Genomic DNA, 16505 nt, shown 5'->3' with positions numbered 1-16505 from the left:
AGTTTTCTCGACTTATAATTTGCAGTAATACCTCTAATTTCTTCTCCTTGAAGTCTGCTTAACTGCACCCTTGTGTTAAAATTTTTTTCTCCCCGCAGCCTGCTTTTTTTACGAGCGAATTCTGGAATTGCTCGACGAGATCAAGGCGCTTTGTTTGATCCTCGGCTTGAGCCCATTTGTAATGTCCCCGCCTCGCGTTTATATCACGCCCGCCGAATCTCCGCACGAACAAAAGACAGCCCTCTTTCCCTCGCGCTCCATTTTTGCGCGGCATTTCAATGCCGGCCGCGGCCCTTCATTGTGCGCGGTGTCGGACGTTTATCTCAATCTATTTATGCGTTCGCCTGTGGCTTTTCTTCTCCGTATCCTCCGTGGCGCGGTGTATGGACAGATATATGTCCTTCCGCCGAGCGAGGCCCGAAGCCGTTCCCGCATCTATCTCTTGCAGGAGGTTCTTCTTCTTCTTCTCAGGCTTTGTAGCCCCCGAACGTTGCAGGCCAACCCCGCGTTCGCTTTCGGCGGCACGTTTTTCATGCTCGTGTCTCGACCGCACCGCATCCAGCTTCCCACTCGCGCCGTTTCTTCCCGGATCGCCCAGCGTTTCGATTGGAAAGACGCCATCTCCCGGCGCCTCCAAGCTCTGAGGACAAAGGTATCACGCGTGGAGACAGATAAGGCTGTTTCGAGTGCGACAGAAACAAACCATGTCTCATTGTGGGGACTAATTCATAGCAGGGAGAACGATTCCCAAAAGGAACGCTGAAATTTATTAACAAAGGATGCTTCAGAACGTCCACTGGTTGGGAAATTCCAACTGGCGGGAAACTGCAATGCTATTCATGCAGCAATTTTTAAAATGAGTAAGCATTTCTATATGTACTGAACGAGGAAACCTGTCCGTCCGTCCGTCCGTCTGTCCGTCTGTCCGTCTGTCCGCCCGTCCGTCCGTCCGTATGTCTGTTCGTCCGTATGTCTGTCCGTCCGTCTGTCTGTCTGTCCGTCTGTCCGTCTGTCCGTCTGTCTGTCCATCTGTCTGTCTGTCTGTCAGTCTGTCTGTCTGTCCGTCTGTCTGTCCGTCCGTCCGTCCGTAACACACTTTTGCCGCGTACGGAAATGTTGATACGAGTCCCTATTGCCGCAAACCATGTATGGGTTTGTTTATTTATTGTTTGTTTTTACTGCCGGGCCACGCCCGGCTGTGTTATCTGCGTTCCAAACGAAGCGCGTCTTACATACTTTACTTTTATGCCGCACAAGCTATCACATTCAGATAAGCAGACTGTGTCGCCCTAACGTCACTAGCCCAGAATAATCTTCTGTGTTCTGGATGTGAATCGACGTGAATGTTCTGGATGTGAATCGACGGTTCCAGGAACACTTGCGCCGACAGATAAAAGCCTGCAGAGCAGACGCCGTGGCATTCGATCTCCGACGCTCGCTTGAGTACGTCACTTTGCTGACTGCTGCTTCGCCGCCCGTGTATTATTTGAGTTGTTAGGGGAGCACAAGTTCGCTCCAATAAACGTGTTTTCCTTCAAGACAACTGCGTCGCCTCTGGCTTCGTGTCTGTCTGTCTGTCTGTCTGTCTGTCTGTCTGTCTGTCTGTCTGTCTGTCTGTCTCTCTGTCTTTCCGTCCGTCCGTCCGTCCGTAACACACTTTTGCCGCGTACGGAAAAGTTTATACGAGTCCCTATAGTGTCTACAGACTTTCATATCAGACTCTTTAAAGTAGCACTAAAATGTATTCCTAGCAGCGCACATTTTCGTGGTAGTGAAGCCGACCTTAAAAAGGCTCGGTCTACGACAAAGAGGTTCACAAATTTATCCGTCAATTCAAACTTGAGGGTTTCTGCAATTCTTTTCTGCTTTTTCGGAAGTACAAGGCACACCTTTAATTATTTTAAGGCACCTCCATTTTTGCAGCGTAAAGATGTACCTTTAAACCCAGGTAGGCTGTACGATTTTCGCTAGTTGGCGAATTGGCAGCAACGGTTACTCTCTTTGCCCCACGGGAGGTACGATGTAGTACGAAAGCATATTTAAGGTGCCTTCCATGGTTCTTTTCAACGTAATGTCAAAGCTTGACTATGATCACCTTGTATATACTGCCAAAAACAAAATTAGGGAAATGAGAAGGCAAGCAAAATAAATGGCGCTCTAGGTCGTATGGGCGCCTGCTATTTGTTCCATTGTTCTTCTTTCCACACCATTCGCTGAGCTTTGAGAATCGAGAGTGTGCGACTGCCCTTACCAGCACTGGTAATGTGGCATGTACAATCTTTGTCAAAATTTTCTAGCCCATGCTGTAAACGCTTCTGATCCACAAAGAACTCTACGCGAAAGCTTATGTTTAAGTCGGACCGATTTATTTTGTGGTAGTTATAAAGAACGGGGTTTATAAAACATTTAACTCTCACTCGAGTGGTAATCGCAATTGTAATCTGAAATTTTTATAGGCTAGTAACCTTGACATGACCTAGAAACTTTTGACAAAGACTGTACCCTTTATTTTTTCCCCTTGTTTTTCTTTATTTGTGCATTTGTGCGGTAGTTTAACTGCTCACCTTCAACGTACAGTTGATTCAGCCGTCAATTTGGAAACGCGGCAAATTGGCGAAGAGTCTGTCGTACCGGAGTTTTGTCGCGTGAGTACGAAGTAAGTTTAATCGTGCATTTACACTCTACACATTCTGCAGGCATGCTCGGTGCCTTGAGTTCTATTTCGCTGCAGATACCATTCAGCACCACTTGTCGCCCCCGGATTGTTCTCTTTGTTTGAAGGGTGTTAGCGGGCAAGTTCCCTCTAGTCTACACGGCTCGCTTATCTGATTGCCCTGTCTTGCTTAATCGACTGGAGGCTGATGAACGCGACGACGCGCCAAATTCAACTTCGACATGTCGCCCGCGGAAACGCGTGGGCACCCCGCGGCGCAGATTGTTTTTTTGTTTTTTCTGCGTGCGTGTAAAGTCACGGCCCAGGGCGCTCACTGTATATTTATTTTTGCGTTGCGCGCAAGGCCCCTACAATTAAAAGAGAAAGAACACGCGGTGACGCGTGAAGCGAACCTGGGGCCTACATTTAGATGCGAGGTGGGAACACATGTCTTCTCTTTCGCTTCGTGCCATTTCTGTCTTCATTCTCATCTCTATCTCTACCCCCCCCCCCCTCTCTCTCTCTCTCTCCCTTCCTGCTCCAGTTGGATATTAGCCAACACCAACCCCGCCAGAAGATCGCATAATTTATGCCCGCACCACCTTTCGGCCTCAGAGCGTTTGGATGCGTTAGCTCCGCGGTATTTCTGCCAATTCGTGCTTTCTTACTTCCTTTTTCCCCTCCGATGAACCATTTATATCACCGCAGTCGTCCATAAATGATTGCCTAACTCGGAGGCTTTCTTTTCATCCAGGATGTGTTAATTTCGGTTCGTATGTCCGCGCCTCCGTCTTTTTCACGTGCAGCGGGGGGCCCAGTCTAAGCAATTGCGTTAGCCTGATTCATGGTCCGACCGAGTTCGACATGCCCCGCGACAGCGCACTCTGCTTATTATTTTTTTTGTCGCTTCTCGGTCGTTGCAATAGGTTTCCCTTTTCGCCATTTCCATTCTCACTCTACTCTTCTTTTTATGACTTGTGTTCGCCCATTATTTCTCGACTTTGTTTTTGCGCGCTCTCTATTCCTCGCCTGTCACGCGCATGCGCTGGACATTGGCGCGCACGCACTCTATTCCCATTGCGACAAGGGTAGTAGAGGAAGCAAAAGAATAAATGACGCCGAGCAACGTGTCGACATGTGTTGCTCTTTCGACGGAAACTGGATTATGTGTCACCGCGTTGGTCGCGGACAGGGCCTACAGGGACTTCCACTTACAAAACATAGTTTCTCGGTTGCCTTCGTCACGGCACGCAGCTGTCGGTGAGTCGTGCTGATTTACGAGATAAATATCTATGTCAGCAAGTTATGGGGTCGTGGAGGAGAAGACGGTTAACTTGGATCTCATGGAGGCGCGAAAATGATTCGAATTATGCGAAACTAGGACCATTGGAGCCTACACTAAAGCTGACGTATTCGACGTGTGAAAGAAAAGAAACGGCAGTAAATACCAACTTATATTAGGTGAAAAATTATGCAATGAACTCGACCACCAGGTTATACGGTGAAGAACTCCTTTTACAGGGAGCGAACTTAGCAGGGCGCACACGTAAACCTTTGTAACTTCAGCCTAAGCTTCGGCCCCGTCGCTACCACGTTGGGTGTTATTAGTGCGAGGGCATTATGTGTCCCTTGAGGCGAAAAACCTGTCGTTGTGAGCAGCAGATGGCTAAAAAAAAAAAAAAAACGCGCGCCTTCATCTAACTACCTAAACTGCAGATACTGCCAAGGGAGAACTGTTGATAAATTCGTATGCCACGCATCTAAACACCGATCTTTTTTAAAGTAGGCTTCCAAACTAAATTCAAATGCGTTGCTGGTGATACATCTTTTAAGCGCGATATGAACAGTCTGATAACAAGTGGGAGGGCTCTAAGACTTGAAGTAAATATCTGCATAAGACCCGACCTGGCCTGCCCTATCGAGTCGTCTTCGCTACTACCGCTTCTATTCACAAATGCGTTGCTGGAAAGACATTTAAAAAAAAATATATATATATAAGGAACCTGATGTTAAAGTATGGAGCCTCTAGCGCCTTATATTAGATACCCACATAAAACCCAACGTGTGCCAAATGAGCGCCGTACACTGCGCTCCTTTAAAGCATGCTTCACTCTAAACAAAAATGTACTGCTCAGAAGATATCTTTTGATGATCTATATAAGCTGTTTTCTATGAAAATATAAAGGCCCTTTGTTGATAGCAGTTCTGTACGCAGCGAAAACGCGACACATTAGCCGTTACATTAGCTAGTCACATTAGCTAGACACTTCCAGCGTAACGTCTGCCGCGGTGGCTCTGTGGCTAAGGCGTTGTGCTGCTGAGCACCTGGACGCGGGTTCGATTCCCGGCCGCGAAGGCCGCTTTTCTGACTGAGGCGAAAAGCAAAAACGCCCGTGCGTACGAGATTTTGGTGCACGTTAAAGATCCCCAGGTGATCAAAATTAATCCGGAGCCCTCCACTACGATCGCCTGCATTGCGTCGGCGAGTTAAACCTCGTAATCAATCGCTTGGACCACTGCTAAAATGAGCCTGCTGTTCGGCCGCTTTGGCCGCGAAGTAGAGTTCTCGATTCTGACGCTGATGGGCCTGGGTACGAGCCCAAGAGGGTCTAACAATTTGTAAACAATTCTTTAAAACGTTTTCCAAGATCAATTCTAATAAGCGTTGTTTTCGTTACGAAGGGCGATTTGTTATCTTTTAGGTCGCTTTACTGCGGGGTGCCGCAGGCTATGATTACGTTTAATCAGAGTCCCTCAATGCTTCTCTGGTCATGAAACTCCCGGCCAAGTTTAGTACGGGGACAAAGGCTACCGCGGGGGGCGCAACCGCAGATCGGAGGGCATCGGGCGGCCGCCGCTGCTCTGTAGCCGGACCGGCAGGCAGGAACGCAGTAGCAGCATGCCAGTTCGCACCAAATTTTTTCGCCACTCACAAAAGGATTAGTCCAATTGAGCGGCCCACGACACGTAAAGCGGCTGATAAGGCGGCGAGCGTCTGTTTTATCTTACTCCGTGGTCCGTTCCCTGCCAAACGCGCTCTGACCACACCCCCGGCTGCCCTCCGATCAACACCAGCACCGCGGCGCGGAAGCGTACTAAGCTCTCCCATAGCGTGACGGTGAAGTTTCATGACCAGAAAGGCATTGAAGGACTCTGGTGTAATTAATGTACTGCATCGTGCCGGGAGTGCCGGGCCTGTACCTGCATGGGAGCCGAATGTCGTCGGACGGACAGATAAGTTTCTTCGCTTAGTCTGTGTGGACTAAGCTAAGTGGACTATGCATGACCATGCGCAACCATTTCATAGTCCACATGTGGACTATGAAATGGTTACGCATTTAAAAAATTGCCCCCATCTCCCCGCGAGGGAACCCTGGTGTGATGCGGGAGATCTGGGGGTTCAATTGGCGTTTCCATTGGGTTGAAGGAGAGGAGACCGCGGAGGGGAGTCGCGCATGCGCGCAGATGCGTACCGGAGCAGCTGTTAACGCAGCGAAGCGCGCGCCAACCAAGCGCGCCAGCTGTCGTTATGTTAATGCGCCGGAGTGAGAGTGTTGCACACAGCTGTGGGAGAGGCGAACGGAGGAGGGCTGCGAACGGACGCCGCCGCCACCGCCGACGACGCAGGAGGGACATGCCTCAGAGCAAGAGATGCGCCGCATCTAAAAAAAAAAAAACACGACAAGGAAGGGAATCGAACCCAGACAAGGGCGGTGACAGGCAAGTTATTTAATGAAGGTGCAACTCTGGAGTCCGTTGACGTGAGAAGCGTCAGATACACAACTCTGCGTTTTAAATTCGTGCACAGTCGCCATCTCATTTCGTTCTGAGGAGCGTACTACCTTGCTATGTGGAACGAATGATCCCCAACTTCGGGCTGGGAAATCCGAGGAACCGTTGGTCTATGCGACGTTTATGCCCGGCTGCGTTCAGCAGGACTTTTAGAACCAAAACATCGCTCATAAATAAATACAAAAATTAGAGCGAAACCGCCCTGAAAAATATCCTGCAGCGACAGCCCGCGTGCCTGTGTGACGGCAAAACGTTCGCTTTCAGACCCCGTGAAAAACGTATGGTTCAGAATAAGTTGAAAAAAAACGCCACCAGGGGGCTGCGGAGCCCACACCCGCTTCACATGGGCTACTGCTTTGCACCGCCCTGGCTTTGGACCTCAGTGCAGCAGCGCTCTATAATTAGTATCATCGTGTTCGCTAAGTCATCAGCTTCACCCTGATACCCGCCACAAAAGCCTTGGACCATTTCTCACCTCGGCGGACCCACCCGAAGTTTCAAGCGGTGAGCGTCTCTGCTAACCCTAACGTTCCAAAGAACACGGCTCAACTGCAATCGTGGACGCCTTCGGGCGCCCGGCCTGCCTCACTACCTGCGCGGAGTCTGGAAGTCGACATGCAAGAATCGCCCCAAGCCCCACCGACATACGACCCGGACAGCGGCCGCACGCTCCCAACCTATGACCCCTGGCGTCAGATCTTACGATCGCGCCACAACCAGCGCATCACTCCTTCCACTACCCACGTGCCAGCTTCCGTCTCTGCTCCACGCAGGGCAATCCAACCGAAACTCCCCATGAACGACTACAAGGTGATAATCCGCCCGAGGTCCGGCCTACGCGTCGAAGCCTGGCCGGCGCGACAGCTCGCACACAGCCTGCAACAAGCCACCGGCATCCCACCCTCTACGTTCTACGAGCAAGTTATCACCTTCCCGCAACCGCAGCAGAATCTTATCACGACAAGCACCCCTAGCGAAGTATGCGCCGACGCTCTGCGCAAGATCACCACCCTCCACCTTGGCGACACGACATATGATGTCACAGCGTACCTCAAGAACCCCCCGGGGACTTCTCGCGGAGTAATCCAAGGCATCGACCCTGGAACACCTCCTGAGCAACTCCTAGCCATAATTACGTCCACCGGACCGCCCATCATTGAAGCCCGCATGCTCGGCACCTCGGACACAGCAGCACTCACGTTTGACGGTCCTCACGTGCCATTTTACGTGAAAGCGTGCGGCACCCTGGTACGCTGTCGCCCCTACCGGAATACCTATCAATGCTGTGCGAAGTGCGGCGGCCTCGGACACCGACCCGATGTCTGTCCCAACCCTCAGCCCAACCTGTGCTCCCGGTGCCATACCCCCAACCCAGCTCCTGACCACCCGTGCCAACCTCAGTGCCAGCTGTGCGGACTCCCCCACCTGACGGCCAGTCGAGAATGTCGCCGCAAGCTCAAGCCCCCACCACCGCCCGCGCGCACCCGCCTCCAACGCCAAGCACAAGAAACCCGGCAACCAGCCCTCTCCACACTCCGAAGATCGTCCGGTCCAGCCTCCAAGCCCTCTCAGGTGAGCTGGTCAGCTGTAGCCGCCCACACCCCCCACGATGACCCTTTCCCCCCCTTGCCCACCCCTCAAACCACCGTGTTAACTGCTGAATCTTCCGACCTAGCTACTCTTGCACAAGAAAATGCACAACTAAAAGCACAATTAGCCGAAAACGTCAAGCAAATTGCTACCCTCCAGCAACAGCTCTCGGAGCTTAAGACACTTCTGCCACAACCACCCACTCCCTTCGTCCCACCCTCACCACCAGCAAATCCAGCAATGCCCGACAATTCCGCGCTGGCACCCATTTTCTCTGCCCTGGATGACCTCAAGCTACTTTTTCAAACCAATTTCACGGCCCTGCAAGAAGAAGTCACCTCACTCTCGGGCCGCATCAAGGTTATAGAAGACCGCAACGCTGAGAAAGTAAAACGCAAAAAGCACCGCCCGCCCAGTTCTACCCCTCCACCCCCTACAACCGCTCCACTTGACGAAGCGATCGAGGAAGACTCGGACTGTTTATAATGCCTAAATGTACCACCTCCCCGTCCCTTCAAATTTGGCATTGGAACTGTCGCTCCTTTCGCAGGAAAAAATCGTCCCTCCACCAGCTTATCGCCCCTAACCCCCCAGCAGTACTCGCCTTACAAGAAGTAGAATTCACCAATCCCTCTCTCCGAGACTACACCACATTTCAAAATCCCAACTCGCCGCGGACCGCCACGTTCGTGCACAATACCTACCCAGCGCAACATCATCCGCTGAGCACTGCAATTGACTGCATACTAGTAGAACTCTTACCTACCAGCAAGAAGGAACCAAGTGTTTTTATCCTCAACGTCTATTCCCCTCCCTCTGGCAACCTCCAGGAACTTCCTCTACTCCTCCAGACTGTCATTAAATTAGCTAAGCACCACCGATTAGTAGTCCTCGGCGACTTTAATGCACCGCACACTGCATGGGGTTATGCGCGCAATGCGAAATCAGGAACTACCCTCTGGGATGCAGCACACCGTCACGGCTTTACTCTTTGCAACATGCCCCTCATCCCGACCCGCCTCGGCTCCAGCGTCACCCGGGATACCACCCCAGACCTAACATTCGTTCGTAACGTCTCCCAATACACATGGCAATGCCTCCCCCACACTCTCGGAAGTGATCACAGCATCGTTCACCTCACCATTTCGGGCATAACCAAGACCCAACTAGGCGTCGCCCGCCTCACAGATTGGAAAGCCTTCCGGGATACTCTACAAGCTACCCCACCCGCCAATTCGGACCTCGATGAATGGACGACCACCATTGAACGTGCTCTTCTAAAACACACCAAACGAATCTCGATCACGACCGAGTACCCCGCTGTAGATCCGCACCTCGATCACCTTTGGACAGCCAGGCACAGCCTGGTAACACGCTGGAAGCGTAACAAAACAAACCGGCGCCTGAAGTTACGCATAGCTCACCTCACAAAGCAAGCGGAAGACTACGCACAACAACTAAGTCAGCAGAATTGGCTCCAATTTTGCGCCCAGTTACAAGGAACGCTTAGTACGCGCAAAACCTGGCACCTACTTCGATCATTAATGGGTACCCGAGAGAAGAAGATCACCAATCAACATAACATCCGCCGACTGATGCATGCCTTCCCAGGAGATGAACAAGGCCTCCTCAACACCTTACGACAAAGGTACGAACTTTCTCCACAGACTCCTGTGCCTTCTTATTCGGACTATACTGGTGATCCTAACGCGACGCTGGACACGCTTTTACCTACGAAGAACTCGAGGCAGCAATCCGCAACCTCACGCGCAACACAGCTCCAGGTCCAGACAAAATCACGAATCGTTTAATACGCAACCTTCCTCCTGCCAGCCTCGACCAGCTCCTGAATCTTATCAATGATCATTGGACACAAGGGACGCTTCCGCCTGCCTGGAAACACGCTGACATCTCACTGATCCCCAAACCTGGCAAACCAATCGAGATACCCAACCTGCGTCCCATCTCCCTTACTTCATGCCTCGGGAAACTGCTTGAACACATGGTTTCCAATCGCCTTACGGCGTACATAGAAGATAACAACCTCTTCCCCACGACCATGTACGGCTTTCGACCTCAACTGTCTACCCAAGACGTCCTCCTGCAGCTCAAGGAAGACCTTCTCAATAACCTTCCGAAGCATCACAAACACTGTATCCTCGCTCTCGACATCAAGAGCGCGTTCGATAACGTTTCCCACGACGCGTTACTAAACAGCCTGGCCACTCTCCATGTTGGGACACGACTATACAACTATGTGAGAGCCTTCCTTACCAACCGCACCGCTACAGTGGGGATCTCTCATTTACGCACACCCTCCTTCCCAGCGCTTCCCCGAGGAACACCACAAGGCTCCGTCATTTCTCCTTTGCTATTTAACATAGCTCTCAAAGATCTGCCTCCGCTACTGGACACCGTCCCATCCCTCCACCATGCCCTATATGCCGACGACCTTACCATATGGACCAACACAGGTTCCATCGGCGAACAACAAGAATCGCTTCAACGAGCCATCGACATCACTACCACATATCTCTCTAAATGTGGTCTTACCTGCTCCCCGGAAAAATCCGCACTGCTAACCCTTCAGCAGAGAACTCGTGGACGACACACGGCGCCGACGCCGGACCCGGCTCTTACTATAGAGACTCGCCCCGTTCCTGTAGTAACCCATCTCAGGGTACTCGGACTGACAATCCCACGAGATGGCTCCGGCTCGCACACCATCCTCGCACTTCAACGCACAGTTACTCAATTGGCACAACTAGTTAAGCGCATCACCCACCAACGTACTGGTCTCAAAGAAGCTGAAACTTCCCGTCTGGTTCAAGCTTTTCTCATCTGTCGCCTTACATACGGAGCTCCTTACCTGTCCCTTAAACCAGCAGAGCACAAGAAACTTGACATTTTAATTAGGCAAGCATACAAAATTGCACTCGGCCTCCCCACTAACACCTCTACTGACTTGTTTTTACGCTTGGGAATACATAATACTTGGACAGAGCTGTGCGAAGCTCAACGAACTTCGCAATTCCAACGCCTTAAGCTTACACCCACTGGCTGTAGTACTTTAGCTCGCCTGGGCTATCCGACCCCGACTCAGCCTCACCGCCTGGCACGTCTTCCCCCCCTACTACGCGCTCGCATTAAAGTCGCCCCGCTACCCCGGAACATGCACCCAGGCATCCACGATGGTCGTCGCACCGCGCGAACCAACTACATCCGCACCCACTACCAGCATCTGCCGGACACGCTTTACGTCGATGCATCCCCATACCCCAACCGATCGACTTACGCCGTCGAAAAACGTACCGTCGCCACTGCCTCCACGCGAGCCTCAACACAAACTGAAGCGGAAGAGATAGCCATTGCGCTGTCCCTTACCTCCACTCGTCGTGACTACGTGACAATAATCACGGACTCGCAGGAAGCCTGCCGACACCTTCAAAAAGGTCTACTCCCTCGCACTGCCCTACGCATCATTGAACACTCCTCTTACCTCCCTGAGGAGTGCCACATTTTATGGACCCCTGGCCATTGTGGGTTGGCCGGCAATGAAGCGGCGCACGACGCGGCCCGAGAAGTGGTACACCGGGCCATTGCCCCCGACCCCCCTCCTACCACCCTGGATGCCCACCCCCTACTCACCTACAATGACATACTCACACACTACAAGCTCTCTCGTCGCACCTTCCCTCCACCTCACCTGTCTCTAACAAAAGCCGATGAAATCACTCTCCGTCAACTTCAAACCCGGACCTTCCCTCACAATACACTTTGGCATTTGATTTTCCCCACCTCTCACTCACCACAGTGCAAATTTTGCCCCGAAAGGGGTACACTGTATCACATCGTATGGGAATGCTCCCACACACCCGACCTCCCTCCCAACCCCCACCCCTCCCCTTCACAGTGGGCGGCGCAGCTGTCCAGCTCTGAACCCGGCTCCCAGCTTAACCTGGTGAGACGGGCCCGGACTGCCAGCCAGAGCCAGGGACTCCTGGACTAAGGAGTCTCCCCACTGGTCTGCCTCCACACACGGAGTCAGATTGGGCCTGAATAAAAGTTTATTCCTCCTCCTCCTCAGAATAAGTTCTTTTTCGCGACGGCAATTTCGCGGACATGGGCCCCCAGCCTAACCCCTCCATCCCTTTTCCATCTCGATATGATTTACGGATGCAGCGACTGAACGCAGATATACGCGCGAATCGTATGCCGGCATCCGTCGAGTTCGCGATGCTCGGCGGAGGTACGGTCGCGTAATACGGACACCTTTAGAGGGCTCTGGTGAAAAGGCAGCGTTGCAGTGTGAGTGTTGCAAAGCGAGTGCTGGCACTCTTTTGCGCCGTTGGCTGCCATAGTGAAGACCTCGGCTGGTTATCGCGTCCGTGCCACGATCACGGTGTTTGCCTTCAAAGAGTGCTCCACAGCAATTACTTGTGTACTGTGGGAAAGATGGCGAGCCAGCATTATGAGTGAGGGAAGTTCGTACCTGCAGTGTTGGCTGTTTTAGAATAACCAACGACAATTTATGCCGAAAGAATCAGCAGCTGCACGGCTACTCTTACACTGACTAATCGTATTGCACACCTGTAATCACCTGCGAAATTCTTTTTTGTAACAGTAAACTGAGTAACAAGTTCAGCGAATGTTCGCGGTAGCATCACGCTCTTATCGCGGTTGCTTTTTTTCGGGGCGAAGCCCCTTAGAGGCTGGGTCCGTTGGCGTCTCCCGTCGTCGTCGTCGTAATCGTCGTCTCATGCAGTAACGGCACTAAAACACCGGGAAACTCGTGTACGCCTCCCGCTAGAACGCAGCCCGTACTAAAAAACAAAACAAAAAAAAGAACACCGGGACACTCGTTTACGCCTCGCGCTGGAGCGCTTCGAAACGCGTGCTAAAAAAAGACCGGGACACTCGTTTACGTCTCGCGCTGGAAAGCTTCGTGCTTCAAAGACAAGAAACTTTTACAGCAAATATGTATACCTTTACCCGCCCCCCCCCCCCCCAACGGTTTCATCTCCATTGGCAAAAACGCCAAAGCGCCAAGAATACACTCATACACTGCTTGCTTCGCCCCTCCCCAGGTTTCACGTTAGTGGAGATGGCCCGGGATATTTTTTAATGCAAACGTTCTTACGCTACTTCTCTGACTAGAGCACGTCAAGCCATCGGTCAACGACCTTGATACGTCCTTCGACATACGGAGGCTGATAGAAGCTGGAAATGCATCGGACACGCTGGACGTGCAGAACCCGGCGCCGGTAGTAGGGAGAGGAGGAAATTTCTAGTCGCATTGGAGCAACACCGACTAGTCGGTGTTGATTGGAGGCCATGTTATGTGGCCGTGTCGGGAGCAGGGTCGGCGTCTGCAGACTCGCTTTCCAAAACACCCACTCAACGCGCCGCTCCTTCGATGTTGCTCGACTCACGAGCCTCCGTCGTTTGCAAAGAGATACACGAGAGGAATGTGAAATTCCGCGGCTGCGGCTTGGAGGGAGCGGCAGCCATTCGCACAAACTAACTCGCGGCGTGTTCATGAAAATTTAAGGTTGTTGCTACTTGGGGATTGTCGAGAGCAGTACAGCCGGGCAAGCCGAAATGCGGGAAATTTCGATCCTCTACACTCACTACTAGTGAAACTGAAGCTCGTGCGTGAATTATATCGGTGCGAAAAAGTGGATGGATAAAAAAAAGATTAAAGGGTCACCATCAGTTTCACTGAAATGAAGATGCACGATTTCATGGATAGTGCGTGTAGTAAGTACACATTTTAGTTTCAAATTGCTTGAGAATATAAATGTTTTTTTCGCAACCGTAACGTCATTCACTTATTTCACTGCAGGTAATTCGTATTCCACTGTTCAACTCGGATAAACTCACTGTGCTGTGGAGCGCTATCTCTTGTTCTGCTAAGAAACACCGAGTTCGGCCAGAACCGATTGCGTTTCACTGGTCCTCTCGGATTGGATCGGCCTATGTTGCATTGAGTTGACCATATGGGGAATTCGTCAGCAGCTGCAGATCGACACCTCCCCACTGAGCATTGAGGGAGCGAACTTCAACTCTGTGTGTCCTGCGCATTCCGAGCGGCGTGAGGGGGCTCACACCGTTCAATAAAAGAAGGCCGTCGAACAGGCATATTACGCGCTACTCGAAATCCGCATTACGAGCACGGAAGGCAGCAGCGATGTCACAGTGAGCGGATCCAGCTACCCACTTCCTCTCCTTTTCTCTCGGGAAGACCCGCTGGCGACCCGTCCCGACGATCGACGACCCGCGCAGCGCAATGACAGGACGAGTCCGATGACGGGCCAGTTCGACTGGCAAACCACAATTTACGACGCGATTACCGCCGTCCCTTCCATCATTCTCGCTCTTCCGCCCTCCATTCGCGTTTTCCTCGCATTCGTTGCTTCTTCCTTACTTTCTCTCATCGTACAAATCGCCGTGTGTTTCTGCACTTCCTTCCAACCGCGCCTGCCCCCTTGTTTCGCACTATTTCTTTATTTTTTGTATCCCTCCTCCGCAGCTTCCCGGAGCTCGCGCGCGAAGATTCTGGGCAGGGAGCCAACGAGGGAGAGCGCACTGCCGCTTGTTTGTCGCGACGAAAAAGCGTGTCGTTATTATACGAGCACGAACGAAGCATCCGAAAAATGGGATGCGGGGGAAATCGACCCGGCGCTCGCCGCACAGCGACTGCAGCCATCGGCCGCTATCCGGGCGACGCCGAAGACGACGTTCAGGCGACTGTGGCTGTGGGGCCGTAAACAGCCGGCAAAGTGGCCGGCTCACCTTCTTCGTCTTCCCCTTTCTCGCTGTCTTTGACTGCTTCCCACATCGCTGTAGGCGCTCTCTAATATAGGCGTCACATGTTAGCGCGGGGTGCTACTGCCCCTCAGACGGGAATGCCTCAAGGCTTTCCACTCACTTCTGTGCCTTTCCTTTGCGTTGCCGAACTACAGAGAGGGTGGGCGCCTTAAATGAAATTATCCCATTCGTAAGGTTACAATTGTTTGTTTTTACAGGAGATGCAGCCTGGTGAATTTAGGTCATCTTTGAAGGACGTTCATTCATACACCATGTATGCATTACGTTGGCGACTTTATTTTCCCGTTAGATGCGCGTTAAATTTCTCTGATTAGTCAGCAACTTTCCATCTGGATAGTTCCCCTCAGAGACAGAGGGAAGCAGGTAGGGGTGCAGATCTATTCCACATACAAGGGTCACCAAGGATGACTGTTGTTGGACTAACGAAGACAAGTCTCTCTCTTGTCGAAAATTTGGTAGCGGGCCTAGGCTATACCCTTCTTCGAAGTTTTGCCTCCTACATAGACTCTCCTTACACACACACCACCTCCTCGTTGACGTGAGGAATGGATGGCAGTTTCTTCCTCCCAAGGGTGAGGGGCGTGGATGCATGCTCTCATTCTGTTCCTATGGTCAGGGACGATAATGACGATGATGCAACGGTGCGTCGTTACGCACGTACGTAGACGAATGTACACATCCTCCTCGTCTTGTATTATAAAATGTCTGATGGAGGCGAAAAGCAAAAACGCCCGTGTGTGCGAGAATTCGGCGTACGTTAAAGATCCCCAGGTGGTCAACATTAATCCGGAGACCTCCATTAGGGCACGCCTCATCGCCTGCTTTGCGTCGGCGCGTTAAACCCTACAATCAATCAATGTATTATAAAATGTATGAATAAAGCCAGCAATAAACTTATCAACGCTCTCCTCGGGAAGACGAGTATGCACTCACCTTCAATTCCGTCGGAAGCCAGGTATAATGAGATATGCTGCTACGGCCTGAGGTGCAACACAACCACTCGACGCAACGTCGTGAACTCGCCACCGGTCGCCGGCGTAGCGAAGACTGCGCGTGGAAAGTGGCCCCCTTCCGCAATGTCCGTGCGCGTGCAGACGCAGAAGCGGGCGCTCGAGATCGAGGGCAGCTGCAATGTCGGACGAGTCGTGCGTCACGCCTGCAATGCATACGGGGGAGAGAGGGAACGGGGGCTTTCCTTTTTCGATGTCAGGAACGTCAAGCCTCGGAGGCGGTATTTATATAAGAGACAGACCGCGTCAGGCAACGAAGGTGGCGGCCCTAATGGCAGATGACTGGCGTATTTTTAGTTCCGCCGCGCCCAGCATGTTGCGACACAAGGGAAATCGGCTTTCAAGTGGAGGAGGAGGCTCGCGCGGCTGCCATGGAGCGGTGCAGGTGTTGATTTTTGCCCACAGCCGTGTGCCAAGAAGCTATGCGCGCAGCATTTCACAACCTCTGCTTATCCGTCTTCTTCCGATCGAAGTGCGTTTTGTTCGCATTGTTAATCTCATTCGCCGTGACGACAGCTCGTTGAAAGGGCTTGGCGTCAACTAAAAATTCCTGTCGTTTTTCTTTTCTGATGAAATCGTTATGCACCGGGCTACCGGTTCCCGCCATCACGCCTCTTGCGAGTGAGCGA

General features: G+C 51.9%; 1 protein-coding gene across 1 annotated transcript in view; it reads right to left on the bottom strand.

Moving 5' to 3' along the window:
- Positions 1–16007, bottom strand: part of LOC144174690 (GSK3-beta interaction protein) — a 34165-nt gene extending 18158 nt beyond the window's left edge. The window contains exon 1 of the mRNA XM_077703511.1: positions 15800–16007. The gene's annotated coding sequence lies outside the window, so the exon portion shown is untranslated. The remainder of the gene's footprint in view (positions 1–15799) is intronic.
- Positions 16008–16505: the final 498 nt, after the last annotated feature.

Source organism: Haemaphysalis longicornis, unplaced genomic scaffold, assembly GCF_048455015.1.
Source record: "Haemaphysalis longicornis isolate Haplotype H1 unplaced genomic scaffold, Haemaphysalis longicornis Haplotype H1 scaffold_3, whole genome shotgun sequence".
Lineage (NCBI taxonomy): Eukaryota > Metazoa > Arthropoda > Arachnida > Ixodida > Ixodidae > Haemaphysalis > Haemaphysalis longicornis.
The sequence above is the reverse complement of the archived record's forward strand: the minus strand, read 5'-3'. Positions and strand labels throughout refer to the sequence as shown.